General features: G+C 42.9%; 1 protein-coding gene across 2 annotated transcripts in view; it reads right to left on the reverse strand.

Moving 5' to 3' along the window:
* The window catches only part of LOC143734804 (uncharacterized), an 81,914-nt gene that overhangs the window by 50,457 nt on the left and 12,141 nt on the right, over nucleotides 1–19,316 (reverse strand). The gene's annotated exons all lie outside the window — the stretch shown is intronic.

Consider the following 19,316-nt stretch of genomic DNA (forward strand, 5'->3'; position numbering starts at 1 on the left):
TATCTTTTATTGTTGAAACACAGTTGAGACTCATGCAGAAGAGATCACTTACGCTGATCCAGTGCTCTACAAAAGAAACGCACAGAAATCGGTAAGACAATGAATAAGATTACACATACAAATCGAGTCACAGATTAAATTTAAGCAAGCAATTAGTCAAGAACTGCATTTCAGCAACTGAGAAACACTGCTGGCTCTCCAATTTTTAAAATAAGTTGTTAAAATAATGTAAGTACATACAGGAAAAGAAACATTTAAACAATTAATGGTTGTACAATAAGACTAAGTTGATTTGATTTAAATGCATCAACACATTATTTGTTCATAAGTTATAAGTTCTTGTGTCAGATAATTCCTAGCTAGAAATAGGGCATGAACAAGCTGAAACAAGCCGCCCAAAACCTTTTTTTTTTAACTAAAAAGAAAAAGTTTCCTCAAGCTGGTTTATGTTAGCTTGGCCGTAGGAGGGAATAGTTTTTCATATAACAGTGCGGATCAATGTTATTAAAAAAAACAACTATAGGCCTATATCACATTACATCTCAATCAATCTTCAGATTGAACCTGCCACAATTTTTATTATCATCATATATTTTATGTTTTTTTATATTATTTTTTTTATAGAAAGTGAAAGACGAGGATCACGTGGATTATGCACCTCTCACCATGAGAAGATGATCAAACTTAATTATTGTATAAGTACAAGACAGCTTTTATGTTTCATCTTAAAGTACAGAGCCCCTAAAAGGACATGGCGATGGGAGGGGTGGGTGGGGGGTTAGGAGGGAATTCCATTTAAAAAGTGTTGCATTTCCCAGAGAAACATTGTGTTCTACCGCAAAACTATAATTTGTTTTTACAAAATATATTTTTCCTTCCATCACCTTGTCTCTTTATGGGCTCCATATTAAAGAGATCATGGGTATGAATCTCATGAAAAAAGTGCAAAACATAGATGTAAAATACTCATCTAAAGGAGTGGAGACCCTGCTTTATTCATGTATTTACATCTAAACAGATATTGCTTGATCTGTTGGACAAATAGCTTGTGCGTGAGAATGTGTCTGCTGCTGTAGGTTTGTGTTTGATGTCAGTTTTGTGTGTGAGGTGTCAGAAGTGAGGCTGAGTAAAGAGTGTGGTTGAGTAAAGAGTGTGGTTGAAGGGCTTTTTCCATTCCAGCTCTCACCGTTTGACTTCTGCTCTACAGAATTTTTTTTTTTTACTACAAAATACTGAACTTGTGTTTCACAAAAAGGTCTTAAATCAAACAGTGATATTACTGCGAAATAGGAAAATGTCATACTTTTTGTGCATATGTTACATGACTGTATACATGCATGCAGTGATCGTGCAGATAAGCTCTGCTAGTTTCAGTATTATTTCCAGCTCTAGTAAGAGAGGAAGAAGTTATTTCTAAGAAGAACTATTCTTGGATCTCCTACTTTTTTTAAATAAATATCATATCCTGTTTTTGTTTTTCTGTTAATGTCTGGGAATTATTTTAAGGATAATTTCAATGTACTGTACAGTACAATGTACTGTTGTTATATTTATAGCAGCATGCTGATGTTTGATGGATGTTGTAATTTCTTTTTTTTTTCATTGGTTTTGTCAAGAAAATAACTAAAAGTACAAAAATGATGGCAAAACAGTGCACAGCTTTGCTGCTGTCCAAAAGAAAAAACATAAATTGTCAAAATGTAGTTATTTAATATTCTTATCTCATTAGTTGGGTTTGCTCACATTCAGAAAAAAAATTGTTAAAGTGTGAAAAATCAAACCAATTAAAAAAAAAAAGTTTCCCCCTAATTTCCAGTATTGGCATTGTTACTGTGTTCTCTTTCAATTGGGAATTTGCACTGCGTCCTAGAAATGCCTTTGGGCAATGCCTCCAGCATGACTGGTGTCTGAAGCACATGTCTAAATGCGACAATAACAATAACTGGTGCGACCAGATTATAAAAGGGTGCCTGTAGTACATGCCAACATTTTCTTTGTCTTCAGGATCCGTTTGTTTATGTATGCGTGTAGACAATCACTCAGCCAAGCATTTCAGGAAGTATGTGCCTCAGTCTCAGAGATGACACTCGAGGACACACAACTTGTGCAATGTTTTTGGGTAAGGACCACGCATTCGGTTCTCCAGGGAACTCTGGGGAATCTTTGTTCTCACCTGAGGGATAGTAGTTTGTGTTTGCACGGGGATGTTTGGCTCTCAAGGGAGTCGAAGGCACTCGCAGTGATACGCATGATTCTTGATTAAGTCTGGTGTTTCAATGCTTGGTTTGTTGCTGGAGTCTCAGTTGAGCATTTCTGATGGTGAGGCTTGCACTTTGACTAGCCCCCTATACATTATTGTGATCTGCCAAACAAAGAAGGCTTGGAGCTCTTCTGGTCTTTGGTCTCCAACAGGAAGTGTTATGTTCACCTTGGGGGAACTATCATATTACAGGTTATACAATGGTTGTGGTTAGCCTTAACTAGTCCTCTGCTCCCTGTAATGAGCTTATTCTGAATTCAGCATTATTCCACTATAGACAGTGACAATGAGTGGTATGGCTCTCTGTAAGCCTCATTTGTGAGCCTCCAGTCCTTAGTGCAGAGCGTAGTTTGGCTTCGTCTTGCTATAGAGGGTCGTTATGCTGAAGCCTCTGTTCTGACAGATCCATGGAGGCAGTGGCCTGGGTTGTAATAATTTTCATTACATTTTTATATAGCGCTTTTCTAGATACTCAAAGCACTTTATATATGGAAGGGTGTCACGGACCAAACAGTCCGGCAATGAAGAGAACAGAAGTTTTTTGTTGAAAAATAGGGTTGTTTTTATTTACCCCAAAAATACTGAACAATAGAAACCAAAAAGTTAACAACTAGGCCTATAAAAGAGGTCAACAAAATATAACTATACTCAAAAAAGCATACAACAAAACAGAATATGAACTGAACAAACGGACCTTTCTGAATGAGACACAAGGGAACATATATATATAGTGGCTTGGCCAAACCAATTTACACATAAGGGGAAAACAAAATGGACGACAAATACAACAACTACAAAGTAAAACAAACTAAACCCCAAATCCCCCTCCAACATGGCAGCACATGGTATGGCTTGATTGGCAGGCCACAGGATATCACAGTCCTCCACCCTTGGCCACGCCTTTCTTCCCCCAGGACAGACCTCTCTCCAACATGGTAACAAAGAAACAATGACTAATAGAACAGAAAATGTTTACATAACCCTACAATGTGAAAATGTGTGCACTCCATTTAAACAGTGTATGGCTAAAGCAAATAAATGTATATTATACCTGAAATAAAATATATGATCTGTGTTTTGAAATCATGAATTGTTTGGGCTCTGGCTAACTGCAAAAATAACTTAACCTGTGAACTTAACACATGGCTTGTGTGCTGGTTCTATGCGGTATTACCAGTGTTGTGCCTGAACGCGTTCATTGAACGACAGTTCATGAACTCGTTCATATTTTGGGCGAACGTGAACTGAACGTACTGTATTACTGCCTGATGAACGTTACTGTGAACTTGTTCATTCTGGTGTCTGTGAACGCCACGCTCTCTCAGTTTAACTTCGTCCAATAGGGTGCCAGATTTCTATAGAGTGAAAACCCGGATAAAACACACCATAAGCAGGCCTTAATATGTAGTGGAAAAAACACCAAATCTGGCAACACCAGCCACCAGCACTGCCGCATGTGCCATCAAAACAAAAAGCAGCAAGGAGGTGTCGTATGATCATTTAAATGAGTTTTATGACAAGGTTGGTGAGGATGGGAAAAATCGTACATATCTGTGCAAACTTTGCCCACCGATAAAATAACTGCTGTCTGTGGTTCTATATGGGCTGTGGCAATCATTTACAAAAATAATAGCTCAGAGCGACATATGGAAAAAAAGAACTATGAACTAGAACTGCGACTGAACTAGTTCATTTTAAAATTTGTGATCTGAACTTTGAACTAGTTCATGTAGAAAGTGAACTTTCCCAACACTGGGTATTACCGTTGCTGCCTGTTGTCTTGCCGGTTGTTCATCCTGTGTGGCTTGTGCCATCACAAAGGGGGAATCTCCTCAATTACCACCAATTTGCAGCATCCACCTGGATGATGTGATGGGAGCCATATTGCGCCAGAATGCCCACCACACACCAGCTTGTAGGCTTTTTTATGAGCCTCCCGGGTTAACTGTCTTCAAGGCGGGCATTGCTAGGCTTCCACTCGTTCTAGAGAGTCGTCCGGCTGAGGCCTTCGCTCCCCAGAGCTCCTCTTGGATAGCAGTATTGAGTTGTCTCTTTGTGAGCCTCCTTGGTAAGCAGCCCTTAGCGTAAAACGTAGTTAGGCCTCATCTCATTTTAGTGAGTCGTCTTGCTGTGACCTCCATTCGTAGAGCTCCCCTTCTATAGGTCGTTGGATCTCTGCGAGTCTCCTTGATGATATTTTTTAGAGTGTTGTTAGGTCTCTTCTGAGAGTGGTTTTCCTGAGACCTCCACTCGTCAGGGGTATAGTGTCTCCTGAAGTGGCAGGCAGGATATATTTCTTATCCTTGGTCATATTCCCTTGAAGGTATTCACAAGAATACCAGGCCCTGAGCTCTGCCCGCTGGGCATGTAGCCGAGGTTTTTGGTTCTAGGGAATAGAGTCACGACAGCCACTGGTGCATACCATCTAGGGCGGGGAATTGCGGCAGCGGACTAAGCTCTGTGGAGTCGTTGACCATTTGTCAGCTGTTACGGCATTCATTTCTTCAGCATGGCGGAGGTGTATTTGTTCCGGCCAATTGTTGTCGCGTTTATACACATGCTTCAGACACCGGTCATTCTGGAGGCGTTCCACAAAGTGTCCTAGGACGCAGCGTCTCGTTCCCCTTCTCAGGGAACCATGATTACATTTGTAACCTGAGATGTTTTGTCTTTGTGGGTAAATGCGTCACTAGTAAAACATCTACTATAATACTATAAACAAATGATCATCAATGTAGAAAGATGATTTTTTAGAATGGTCTAGGCTAGCAGAGGCTAACAGACCATGTTAATCAGACAAACCCTGACCCTTTGGCATTTCATTAAACAAGAAATATCTCAAAAAAGCAGCCAAAGGCCCAATAATAATAATAATAATAATAATAAAAAATTGGTAAATCAATGACACATCACTGAATTTCATATTTGAATTTAAAAGATTTTTGAGCTGTCTGAATCATTCAGACTGGATCACAAACCAATTCATACTGACCAAACCCATTTGGCCAAAGAACAGACTCAATTGAGTGATTCATTCACAAAGTGGGCATTATGCGATGTCCAACTTCTACAAAGAAAAATATTGCAGAACAAAAAGGGCACGGACAAGACAGAGCAGATTACTTTTGGTATCAAACAAAGGTTCAGTTTTCAAATTTTGTGTTGACAATGGACAGCTGCAAAGCTACCATGTTTTTTAAATAATATCCCACATCAAATTTGTTATTTGCACCTAATATTGCCAATACTGTATTGTAAATATATAACCTCCCCTGCATTTCTATCCTTAAGATTCTCCCATTTCATAGATTAGATCAGAGTCGGAAATTAGGGGGCTTGGGGGCAAATATGCCCCCCAGAGGTAAGGGGGCAAAACAATTCCCCTGCACAATTCAACTAAATCTGTTATGGCTGTTGCGATTAAATGAAATATGGAAATTAAATTAAAGTTGTCAATTGCAGCATTACATTTAGATCTTCTCAGGTTTCATCAGATTTCTTTTTAAATTATGAGATTAATTCAAAAGATGAATTTACCTAAGTAGTAGTAGTATATATTTATTGTCCCTTTAGGGAAATTCTTTTTCACATTTCCAGAAAACGTTTAGCCTCATACATGTGTATATATTCACGGCACATATAGACATACATATTTCATACACAATAGACATTTGACATAGCCATATATGGGAGAAACATATATTATTACACTGCATACGATTTATTTTATTTTTTCTGTGTGGCTTTTACCTTATTGAGTGTTTGGATAGCTAAAGGAATTAGGCTTCTGCTGAAGCGAGTTTTATTGCATCTTATGCTTCTGAACCTCCTGCCAGAGGGTAGGAGTGAGAAGTATCGACTTAGTGGGTGAGTAATGTCCAGGGATATTACATGAGCGATACGTGTGATGGCTCTGATGTTTAGTTCATGTAGATTTGGAGTGGACAAACCTATTATTTTGGTGGCGGTATTGGTTATCTGGGTAAGTTTGTTTCGGTTTTTTACAGTAAGCATATTGAAAAAGCAAGTGGAACAGTATAATAGGATAGGTTGAACAATTCTAATATACAGTAGTAGGAGTAAATGGGGGGCAACATGAAATCCTTTTAGTTTACGCACCGCTGACAATCTTTGAGTCCCTTTTTTTTGTATGTCTGTTGTGTGGTGTTCAAAGGTGAGGTTATTGTCAATTGTGAGTCCAAGATATTTGAAATGTTCTACTATCCCTACTGTTTCGTTGTTAATGATAATGGGGTGGTGGAATTGTGCCGATCCAAAAGACATTTCTTTTGTTTTGCTGATGTTAAGTTTTAGATAGTTATTTCCACACCACTGCGTAAAGTGAGAAACTGTGTCAGAATATTCTTGAGTTGAATGAGTGTCTGTGAGTAGTCCAAGGATTGCAGTGTCATCGGCATACTTAAGGAATATGATGTTGGGTGAAGGGCTGGTACAGTCGTTTGTGTAGAGGGTGTAAAGAAAAGGGCTTAAAACACAGCCCTGCGGGGCTCCTGTGTTGGAGGTCAGTATAGGAGTGGTTGTTGAGCTTACCCGCACAGCCTGTTGTCTGTTGGTCAGAAAGTCGTGAAGAAGATTTATCAGGCGAGAGGGGACATTGAGGTGGAGCAGTTTCTGGATCAGTAGATGTCTCTGAATAGTATTAAATGCAGAGGTGAAATCTGCAAACATGATCCTGGCAGTCGTGCCTGGAGAATCCAGGTGTTGTAGGACGAGGTGTAACAGACATGCTACAGCATCCTCAGTGCCTCTCTTGGCCTTATAGGCAAATTGGAGGGGACATGTGCACTAAAACATGTGCTTTCAACGATAATATGGTTGTAGGTTTATTTTTTATGTTTAGCAATTTTACTTCCACATTTGTTGCGAGATGTATCGCATGCATGCATTTTATTATAGAAATACATTATATAGAAAATGTTCCATTTTCATTCAAAAATCCTTGAATGCACATCTACAATGTGTGAGAAGAGAATATAATAAATAAATTAAAGTTCAAAACAAAAAACATTGCTTTATATGTTATAAAAGTGAAAAAAGTGACGTGACGTGTAGCCAAGTATGGTGTCCCATACTCTGAATTTGTGCTGCATGTCACCCCTCCAAATGCACACACACAACAGTGAGTAGTGATGGCAATTTCAAAACACTGCTTCATGAAGCTTCGAAACCTTTACGAATCTTTTGATGTGGGCCGGATCTGGGCCAACACTATGTTGCTGTCTGGGGAGGCTTCATTACTTGATAACTGTTTCGAAACACTTCTAAATGTCAATGGTTCTCCACCTGGGGCGATGATCTCTGTCATCCCATGAATCAATGAACAAGTGTCTGTGGGTTTTACCTGATCTCTGATCAGTTTTATACATTTGTAGACGTTTTAATTAGACAGTATAATTAAAATGAATAATGGTAGTTAATGGTCTCTTATTGCCCTGTTAGGTGAGCCATTCATATAACAAACAAAACCAACTCTGACATTTGATAAAAGAACATATACACTGACAATCTTATTAGATAAGAAAGATTTTACTTTCAATAAAAAAAATGCAACAGATTTGTAAAAGGTTTTTTTAATGCATGTTTGGCCCAGGTTTTTATTGCATTTACACTGTTCTGTCCAGCAGAGATCACCAGACGGGTGTCAGATTTCGAAGCCTCGACACAATACTGCACATTTGCTTCAACTGTTTCAGTGTTCCATGAGAACTCGATCTGCCCTCCGCTACTTTTATGTTGCGGCAAAAATTCTTTTAAACAGTTATCACTGCGTAAGAGACAGTCTGATGCGAATTGTCTTTTAAAAAGTATTTATTCTTGCAAGAATAGGACCCAGTCGACCACACAGTCCAGCTGCAGGGTGAGTGAGACAAAGAGGAAGATCGGCTGGTAGTCTTTTAGTGTTCTTTTCAAAGCTATCTCTTGTCAATTATTTATACAAGGAACAAAAGCACTTTATGGCTACTCTTAAGACCTCCTCACCCCAGGAGTTTTCTCACCTCTGAGAACAGAGGCCCAACCATCTTCTGGTTGTCTTCACTCATGCCTTTACAGCTGTGTAAACATTAACAGAAAACAAGGCTCTCTGTTCTCATACTCAGGATACAGATAATGAGCACATATGGCATTCCTTTGTTAAATCTACTAAAATCAATGAAAAAATAAAAATTTCATCACACGGCTTAAACCGAGCTGGGCGAAACACCCGCTACTAGCAAGGTGTAGGCTACCAAGTAAAGTGGCTGGTGAGTGGATGTTTACAGTACAAGTAGTATGAATACTGCATTACGCCATCTTGTGTCGTAACTAGGAATTCACCATTCAAAAAAAAAAAAAAAAAATGTAATGCCATTTGTCACATGAACAACAATAACAATCTTTATCATTAATGTCCATGTTTTAGACAGAAAATTGTGTTTATATAGGCTCAACTGCAAGGCTTTTTTTTATGCAGGCTGATGCTAAGTTGAACAAATGTCTAAAGAATTTATGTAAAGGCATGTAATTTTTGTCTAAAATAAAACCTCTTTTTCAGCGGGTGAATCCCCGTAATGATTAGGCGATTTCATCACATGTGGTGATGTCCCACCTGCAACTTATTTGACGGGGTCCAAATAGGCTGTCCGTGGTCAATGCATTAACAGGTCATATTTCATAATTACAGTGGTTTTATGAGGTGAAACCTACTGTACACCACACAGGGGACACAATACAACACACTGATGTACATTAAAGCTATTAATTATGCATAATTAGCCTAAATATGGACTGTCCACGAACAGCCTATTTGGACCCTGTCAAATAAGTTACAGGTGGGATCTTTTTTATATTTTGTTGTCATGATTGATAAAAATGCATAAAAATGATTAAATATCAATTTTAGGTTCATCTTTGGGCCCCCCTGAGCAATTAGCAGCCTTTAGAACCCCGCAATTCCACTGTCCACGAACAGCCTAAATTTTTGAATGGGATAAGTTGCAGGTGGGACGTCCAGATCTCAGCCTCTGGACACAATTTGGAGCTGAAACCTGCGCCCCTGTGCTCACCTGGACATGCCTTGCCCATGGTGTGAATTTCAAAGAGATTGGAGAAACTTGAAAATCCGACCCAAAAAATCTCAAAGGGGTACGTACCCCTTTGAGATTTTTTGGGTCGGATTTTCAAGTTTCTCCAAACTCCCTGAAATTCACAGCACTGTCTGGGCACGTCCAGATGAGTGCAGGAGCGCAGGTTTCAGCTCCAAATTGTGTCCAGAGGCTGAGATCTGGACGTCCCACGTACAATCTATCCCATTCAAAAATTTAGGCTGTTCGTGGACAGTGGAATTTCGGGGTTCTGAAGGCTGCAAATCGCTCGGAAGGCCCCAGAGAGTAACGTAAAATTGATATTTAATCAATTTTATTCATTTTTATCAGTCATGACATCAAAATATATAACAGCATCCCACCTGCAACTTATTTGACGGGGTCCAAGTAGGCTGTCCGTGGTCAATGCATTAACAGGTCATATTTCATAATTACAGTGGTTTTATGAGGTGAAACCTACTGTAAACCACACTGGGGACACAATACAGCACACTGATGTACATTAAAGTTATTAATTATGCATAATTAGCCTAAATATGGACTGTCCATGAACAGCCTATTTGGACCCTGTCGAATAAGCTACAGGTGGGATGCTGTTTTTAACTTAGACATTTTCAGCGGGTGAATCCCCATAATGATTAGGCGATTTCATCACATGTGGTGAAGTCCCACCTGCAACTTATTTGACGGGGTCCAAATAGGCTGTCCGTGGTCAATGCATTAACAGGTCATATTTCATAATTACAGTGGTTTTATGAGGTGAAACCTACTGTACACCACACAGGGGACACAATACAACACACTGATGTACATTAAAGCTAATAATTATGCATAATTAGCCTAAAAATGGACTGTCCACAGACAGCCTATTTGGACCCTGTCAAATAAGTTACAGGTGGGCAAAGTAAGGGCCCACCTGTAACTTATTTGACGGGGTCCAATAGGCTGTCCGTGGTCAATGCATTAATAGGTCATATCTCATAATTACAATGGTTTTATGTGGTCAAACCTACTGTAAACCACACTGGGGACACAAAACAGCCCACTGATGTACATTAAAGCTATTCATTATGCATAATTAGTCTAAAAATGGACTGTCCACGCACAGCATTTAGGGCACCCGTCAAATAGGTTACAGATGGGATGCTGTTTTTGACTGTAACGCACTTAACGGGGTACTACGGACCCCAGTCTTTGCGGATCGTCTGAAGGGACCCTGAGGGGCCACAGATTTCAAATCGGAGCCATTCTGAGCTATTGGGACAGCTGCGTGGGGATGTCCACCAATCGCCTATGAAAATGAATGGGATAAGTTGCACGTGTCAGTGGCTCCCGCGCGGCCCCCGGGGGTCCGAGGGGCCCCAAACTCTACAAAAAGTTGCGTCACGTGGCCCTCTGCGACAGACAGAGCGGGCTAGGTCGAGACATGCCAAGTTTATTTTTAGCTATTTTTTATGCACCTCTCTGTCTCCCATTGATCTCTATGGGAGCATGTGTCTGCAAGGGTTAATTCAGCAGTTAGGATTAGACGGCCCACTAGGCTCAGGAAGCAACTAGAGCCACGATACTCTGGGGCCCGATTTGGGGGCCCGTGGCGGTCGTCCGTGACCAATCTCGAGGTCCTGCGACCTTTTGACCCCTTAGGGCGACTGTTTATTTGACGTCCCACGTACAACTTATTCCATGGGGCTGTTGGTGGCCAATTAGCGCGAAAAAAGGTCAGAGGGACGCGGAACTCTAGAACCCGTCCCCGGGCCCGTGACGAGACCCGCGTGTCGGTTTCGGGCCGATCGGGCGTTTCCTTCAAAGCGTTTGGCTGAAACACATACTTAGAACCGATCTAGAACCACCAAACCCGTGATCTAGAACCGGGGGCCCCTGGACCACCGCCGTGCCGAATTTGGGGCCGCTGCGACCTTTCGACCCCTTTTGGCCCCTGTTTTTTTGACGTCCCACGTGCAACTTATTCCATGGGGCTGTTGGTGGCCAATTAGCGTGAAAAAAGGTCAGAGGGACGCGGAACTCTAGAACCCGTCCCAGGGGCCCGTGACGAGACGCATACGTCAGTTTCGGGCCGATCGGACCTTTCTGTCCACCCTTCGCCGAGCACATGGTCCAATTAATGGCAGCCCTCTTGCACACACAGAAAGACATATGCTCAGTAGGACCAAAAGTGAGGAGATATTTGCACAAAAAAATGATACACTTGGAACCGATCTAGAACCGGGGGCCCCTCGACTACCAGGGCGGCGAATTTGGAGGCGGTGCGACCTTTCGACCCCTGTATTTCCGCCCTCCCACGTGCAACTTATTCAGTTTAAACTTCACAGGCGCTTCCAGGTCAAGGGGGGCTTTTTTCGGCCAAACGAGCAGTTTTGGGCACGGAACTCTAGAACCCGTCCCCGGGGCCCATGAAGGGACGCATATGTCAGTTTCGGGCCGATCGGGCGTTTCCTTCGAACCGTTTTGCTGAAACACATACTTAGAACCGATCTAGAACCACCAAACCCGTGATCTAGAACCGGGGGCCCCCGGACTACCGCCGTGCCGAATTTGGGGCCGCTGCGACCTTTCGACCCCTTTTGGCCCCTGTTTATTTGACGTCCCACGTGCAACTTATTCCATGGGGCTGTTGGTGGCCAATTAGCACGAAAAAAGGTCAGAGGGACGCGGAACTCTAGAACCCGTCCCAGGGGCCCGTGACGGGACGCATACGTCAGTTTCGGGCCGATCGGACCTTTCTGTAACACGTCCACCAAACACCTGTGAAAATGAATGGGATAAGTCACACGTGTCAGTGGCCCCTTTTCGGCCCCCGGAGGTCCCACGGGCCCCAAACACTGCGTGCCGGGCCCCCTCGGGCCCCCTAACGACATATCAGGAGGACAAGTCTCTAGAACTTAGGGCTAAATTTTTTTCCACATTTGTTCAAGTTTCTCTTCAAAGGCCACTTGCACTCATAGTCAGCTCATAGACTGGCATTCCCTCTTGAAGGGTCAAACTGAAAACACACTCGGAACCGATCTAGAACCACCAAACCCGGGATCTAGAACCGGGGGCCCACGAACACCCACCGCGTTGAGTTTGGGGCCGCTGCGACCTTTCGACCCCTTTTGGCCCCTGTTTTTTTGACGTCCTACATGCAACTTATTCCATGGGGCTGTTGGTGGCCAAATAGCGCGAAAAAAGGTCAGAGGGACGTGGAACTCTAGAACCCATCCCAGGGGCCCGTGACAGGACGCCTACGTCAGTTTCGGGCCGATCGGGCGTTTCCTTCGAACCGTTTTGCTAAAACATACTTAGAACCGATCTAGAACCACCAAACCCGTGATCTAGAACCGGGGGCCCCCGGACTACCGCCGTGCCGAATTGGGGCTCCCGCCCGTACCTTTCGACCCCTTTTGGCCCCTGTTTATTTGACGTCCCACGTGCAACTTATTCCATGGGGCTGTTGGTGGCCAATTAGAGCGAAAAAAGGTCAGAGGGACGCGGAACTCTAGAACCCGTCCCAGGGGCCCGTGACGGGACGCATACGTCAGTTTCGGGCCAATCGGGCGTTTCCTTCGAACCGTTTTGCTGAAACACATATTTGGAACCGATCTAGAACCACCAAACCCGTGATCTAGAACCGGGGGCCCCCGGACCACCGCCGTGCCGAATTTGGGGCCGCTGCGACCTTTCGACCCGTTTTGGCCCCTGTTTTTTTTTACGTCCCACGTGCAACATATTCCATGGGGCTGTTGGTGGCCAATTAGCGCGAAAAAAGGTCAGAGGGACGCGGAACTCTAGAACCCGTCCCAGGGGCCCGTGACGGGACGCATATGTCAGTTTCGGGCCGATCGGACCTTTCTGTCCACCCTTCACCGAGCACATGGTCCAATTAATGGCAGCCCTCTTGCACACACAGTAAGACATATGCTCAGTAGAACCAAAAGTGAGGATTTTTGCACAAAAAAATGATACACTTGGAACCGATCTAGAACCCTGCGATCCGGGATCTAGAACCGGGGGCCCCTCGACTACCAGGGCGGCGAATTTGGAGGCGGTGCGACCTTTCGACCCCTGTATTTCCGGCCGCCCACGTGCAACTTATTCAGTTCAAACTTCACAGGCACTTCCAGGTCAAGGGGGTGTTTTTTGGCCAAACGAGCAGCTTTGGACGCGGAATTCTAGAACCCGTCCCAGGGGCCCGTGACGGGACGCATACGTCAGTTTCGGGCCGATCGGGTGTTTCCTTCGAACCGTTTTGCTGAAACACATACTTGGAACCGATCTAGAACCACCAAACCCGTGATCTAGAACCGGGGGCCCCCGGACCACAGCCGTGCCGAATTTGGGGCCGCTGTGACCTTTCAACCCCTTTTGGCCCCTGTTTTTTTGACGTCCCACATGCAACTTGTTCCATGGGGCTGTTGGTGGCCAATTAGCGCGAAAAAAGGTCAGAGGGACGCGGAACTCTAGAAGCCTTCCCAGGGGCCCGTGACGGGACGTACGTGTCAATTTCGGGCCAATCGGACCACCGTCCACCAAGTACCTGTGACATCGCATTGAATAAGTTGCACGTGCCACTGAACCTCGTTCGGCCCCTGGAGGTGCTAGGGGCCCGAAACTTCTTGGAAAGCTGCGTCACTCGGCCCCGGAAAGCACACAGAGAGGGGAACGTCTAGTCACACAAAAAAACCACTTGTTGCCCAATGTCCACAGAACACCTATGAGAATCAATGGGATAAGTTGTACGTGGGACGCTTTGCCGTTTGGCCCCCGGGGGCCCTGGCGGCCCCAAACTTGATCTGCCTGCTGTCACTGGGGCCCAGAAAGACCCTGGGGGATGGAGAAAGCTGAACCATGTGTGGATCAGGCCGAACCGCCGAAACGCACACTTGGGAACCACATAGAACCTTGAAACTAAGGATCTCGCCCCGGGGCCCGCTGGGCTACCCTCACGCCGAATTTCGAGGCCCTGTGACTTTTCGGCTCAGAGTTAGAGACACAGTGACTTGAGACAAAAAACAGGTGGTTAGGGGTCAAAATAGGCACTTTGTGGTACTGAGGAAGACTATGGTGAAGTTTAGGTGGTCGGGGGACCCCATAGGCACTTCGTGGCAATGGAGAAGAAAATAGGTGGTTAGGGGTCAAAATAGGCACTTCGTGGTACTGAGGAAGACTACGGTGAAGTTTAGGTGGTTAGGGGACCCCATAGGCACTTTGTGGCAATGGAGAAGAAAATAGGTGGTTAGGGGTCAAAATAGGCACTTCGTGGTACTGAGGAAGACTATGGTGAAGTTTAGGTGGTTAGGGGACCCCATAGGCACTTCGTGGCAATGAAGAAGAAAATAGGTGGTTAGAGGTCAAACTAGGCACTTCGTGGTACTGAGGAGGACTATGGTGAAGAGTAGGTAGTTGGCGGACCCCAAAAGCACTTGGTGGACGCCCACGTGGTGCAATGGCACCCCCAGAGGCGTCCACAGAGAGCCTATGCTAATATATGCTAATCTCGGCCACTTTATATGCGATTTTGGAAAAGTGACACGGCACCACTGAATAAGCAGCTCGTGTCGTCCATTTCGAGCACGCGGACCTCGAAGTGTCGGTGCTGACAATGGCAACTTAAATGAATGGGGAAAATACCACGAACAGCTTGACTTTCCTTACTTTTCCTAGTCTCTTCCGACCGCGTTTTCTTTGCTTTTTCCATCATCGAGTATCACGTCTGAAATGCGCGCAAGTGTCTTCGTGCTTCATATGTTGTTGTTGTTGATGTGTGTAACGTCATTGCCGTAAAGCATGTCGTGATTCTCGCGAGATTTGTCGGGGGCGCTCCTCTCAAACTTGCATTGCTGGTTTTTCCAGCGATCTCCATAATATTTCAATATTGAGACAAAGCTCACTTTTTCATTTTACTTTACTGATTTAAAAATATTCAGCTGTATTTTAACACTCCTTAAAGTAAAATGCATTGAATGACTGAATTATACTAACTAGGAATTCATCATTCAAGGAATCCAGTTCTTGTAAGTGAAACAATGTTTTAATGCAATTTATCACATAAACATTCAAATATCTTTCCAATTAATTTCCATGTTTCAGAGAGAAAAGTGTTTATATAGGCTCAACTTCAAGGCACCTTTTTTACGGCTGAAAAAAACTCTAAAAATACTCTGCTCACTGAAAAGCATGTGATTTTTGTCTTTTCCCATAAAATAAAACCTTTTTACATGCACAGATCATTTGCAATATTTGAATTTGAGATTCTACTAAAATAAACTGAACCATTAATGTTTGTGAAATGAAAACAACAATATCCCGTTCTTAATAATGTACATCGTGGTAAATTCATGGTACAGGATTTTGTGAGGAGTTTGACCAATGAATGACAGTATTTTAGATTGACATGACAAAATATTGACTTGACAGAAAAAATATGATATTCGACACTGCTGAAGGCTGTTGAGGCTTTTTACATATTATTTACAATCAGTACAAAACAAGACTGATACAAAAAAAAAACATTGGAATAGGGGATTAAGATTGTTGTCAAAGGCACTTACCAAAGTCCTGTTTGTAGCTCGCCAAGGGAGAAACCAGACTGACCAAATAAAACATTCAGGAGGAGGAGAATCATATCACACAGTGATAATAATCTATCATAACATTCTTCCTCGTATGAAATGCAAGATTATCTAAACAACTATTATCACAAATACTTTGATACAATTTCAGGAAAGACATTGTAACTCTATTGATTCACTTAAACGTACAAATAAAAACAAGGTTTCATTTGTGCACATTTCAACAGTGAACACAATAAAGTATTAAACATTTGAAGACTATAATTTAAAAAACAAAAAGTCGTTTGCAAATGTGCACGCATTTGTGTGGAAAATGTGCTGTAATGCTTTTCCTGACAATATCCCAAAGTTTCAACTCAATCCAGCACCTGCATGCTGTTTGATTGTCAGCTGCTTTCAAATTCTCAACTGAGTATTTGTGAAGAGTGCTCGTGTCTAAGGCTGTTTACACCTGCTATTAAGATGTGTTTTGGTCGATCGGATCACAAGTAGATGAGGGAGACACATTCCAGTTTACACCAGGGGCCTCATGTACAAAGACTTGCGTTGAATTCATGCTAAAACATCGCGTACGGACAAAGCTGTAAATGTGCGTACGCACAAAAAAAAAACAGATGTCTGAATCTCTGCGTACGAAGGATCCCACGCATATTCTCTTTGTACATCCCAATTAACGTAAAAATGAGCGCACATGAACGAACACAACGCCCCACCCAGTCTCCTCCCTTAATTAAATACATTTAAATATGGAAATGAGTCCACTTTGGCAAAAGAAAGGAGTAAGAAAATGGCTAAAGCAAGCGGCAAGAAGCGAAACTTTACAGAAACTGAATCGGAGGTGCTACTATCGGAGGTAGAATCGAGAAAAAAAAAATTTGGAACTTTGTCCTCCGGAATTAATAACAAAAGGAAAAAATATGAGTGGGAGACTTTGGCTGATGCCGTCAATGCGGTGGGATCTGAAAGTCGCACTGTGAATGACCTTAAAAAGAAATGGTCTGATATAAAGGTGGACGTTAAATGGAGAACTGCTGCGCACCGACAAAGTGTGGGCAGAACAGGCAGTGGTAAAGGGGTCGATGAACTTACACCCTTTGAGCAGAGAGTTGCCTCAATTATGGGTGACACTTTACTCTCTGGAGTAGTATCTGCTGCTGTGGGAGACTCGGATTTACTACAGGACTGCCACGAAGGTAACCAATATTATCTGCACATTTATTGAATGGAAATGTTTCCGATTCACATATGCAAATTCTTCTTCAGATGGCGCCTTTATAGCAATGTGTGTGCAGTCGATCGCTCCGATTACATTAGGAAAAACGGCTATCGCTGCAAATTGCGTTTTAATGTTTGGCTGGTCAACTGCATCATATGGGAACCTTATATACCTGGTAGACATGCGGATGATCCCGACCCATACCGCTGGCATTGCGCGGCTCAAAGACGACTGGCTTATTCCTGAGCGGTCTGTCAGTTCCCTTTGGAAAGATCCAGTTGCCAGGAAACCAATTTGTCAGCACCTGCAAGGGAACGGGTATTGCGTGGCTCCTAGCTGTTTCTCTCTTTAGATTCGGACCCAACTCAGCACAGAGCTCCAAGAGGATAGCCCTTGGAAATCTGAAACGGCTGATAAGCCAGTCATCATCCTGGGCCAGAAAGTCATTGTGGTCCCTAAAAACTCGTTCTCTTCGGATTCTGCCATTAGCAATGTCCTCTAATAAGGCCAAAGCTGCCATTGCCATAGACTAAGGGTTGTATCAATTTGCATATGCTTTTATATGTTCTTACTTAATTGCATAATTGATAGAATATTCCCATAAGGCTCGTGTGACAATATATGTAAATTATTTTATAAATTGCAAATTAATAGCAATGCTTCCCACAGGTGGTAGTGCGATAGACTTGTAGAACAATTCGTTGGGTAATGTTTGCAACTTAACTTCATTGCCTGTAAGAGTCGCCAACGGACAAAAACTATGAGAAATGTACGTACGCCAGACATGAAATTGGCGTATAGGAACGCACATTCTCACGTTAATTTCACTGTTAGTACATCCGACCGTGAGCGTGAAAGCTGGCGTACGCAAAGTTTTTGTGCGTACGCAAGATTGATACATGAGGCCCCTGGTGTTTTAATCGGTCTCTTTTGTCCAATATCTACCACTTCTGTCCTGATGTCTTCGAGGGCAGGGTCTATGAGTGAGTAAATGTGTGGCTTTTTTCAGATCTTTTGATATAATGGACAAAATAAGCTCACGCAATTTACATATAAACCCATTAGCACATGGAGATCATCAGCTTTAGTTTCTGCTCTGACAGACGCAAGACTAGCCGAACGCTGTGATTGTGTGTTAGAAATCACGAATGATGAGAGAACATTGTGCTCGGTACGTTTTTCATCTTGAAACCAAACTTGTGTCTTCAGCCGACAAAGTTTAAATCCTGTCTGGCTAGAACTCTTCCAATAATGCTTACACATTAGTTCAGTAAACGGAGAGTAGACAGTCTTTTATAGCTGTTTTAACACATTCGACCACAAGAGTGTTTACACTACGAAAGTGATCTGGTCAAATGCAGTTTCAACTATCTCTGGAATTGGTTGAAAGTGGACAAGCTAAAAGTGTTTTAGACCCTGTTTACACCTGTATTTAGCGTCGTCCAGTTGTGATCAGATCGACCAAAACGCATCTGAACACCAAGTGTAAATAGGGGCCTTACATTACAAAGCCATCTGAGACTATGCTAGTAGTCTAATACCCTTCTGATGATAATGGCTGTCTTGAAAGGGTATTCAAGAAAACAGACAGTTACAAGAGGATGTATACAGATGTAACAAAATAATGTGAAAAAGATTATCCTGAGTAGGTCAAAGAAAAGTGAGAAATGTCTCACTGTTCCTGTCTGGATCACTTCAGCAGCTTTAATAAACCTGTGCATACTGGAAAACATCACGCACTTGCTGATCCATTGCTGGTAATGTGTTGCTTCAACATTTCATTGGCAACATTCCCCATTAGAGGCTCAGTCTGATTAGAGGCTCAGTCTGATTAGGAGATGTCCCATTGGCAGCATTCCCCATTAGAGGCTCAGTCTGATTAGGAGATGTCCCATTGGCAGCGTTCCCTATTAGAGGCTCAGTCTGATTAGGAATCGTCCCATTGGCAGTGTTCCGCATTAGAGGCTCAGTCTGATTAGGAATCGTCCCATTGGCAGCGTTCTCCATTAGAAGACTAATCTCCTGTAAGAAAACACAGATTCACAAACATAAAAAATCTAGAGACTTGGAATTGTTTTTGATTCATTTAGGGTGGTTTTCCTGAATATACGACAATACTGTACTACAGTAATACAATGTTTGAATGCCTGATGCCTGTCTAATGCTTT

The sequence above is a fragment of the Siphateles boraxobius genome, unplaced genomic scaffold (assembly GCF_051911475.1).
Source record: "Siphateles boraxobius isolate OS27281-9 unplaced genomic scaffold, OSU_SipBor_1 13, whole genome shotgun sequence".
NCBI classification, from domain to species: Eukaryota; Metazoa; Chordata; class Actinopteri; order Cypriniformes; family Leuciscidae; genus Siphateles; species Siphateles boraxobius.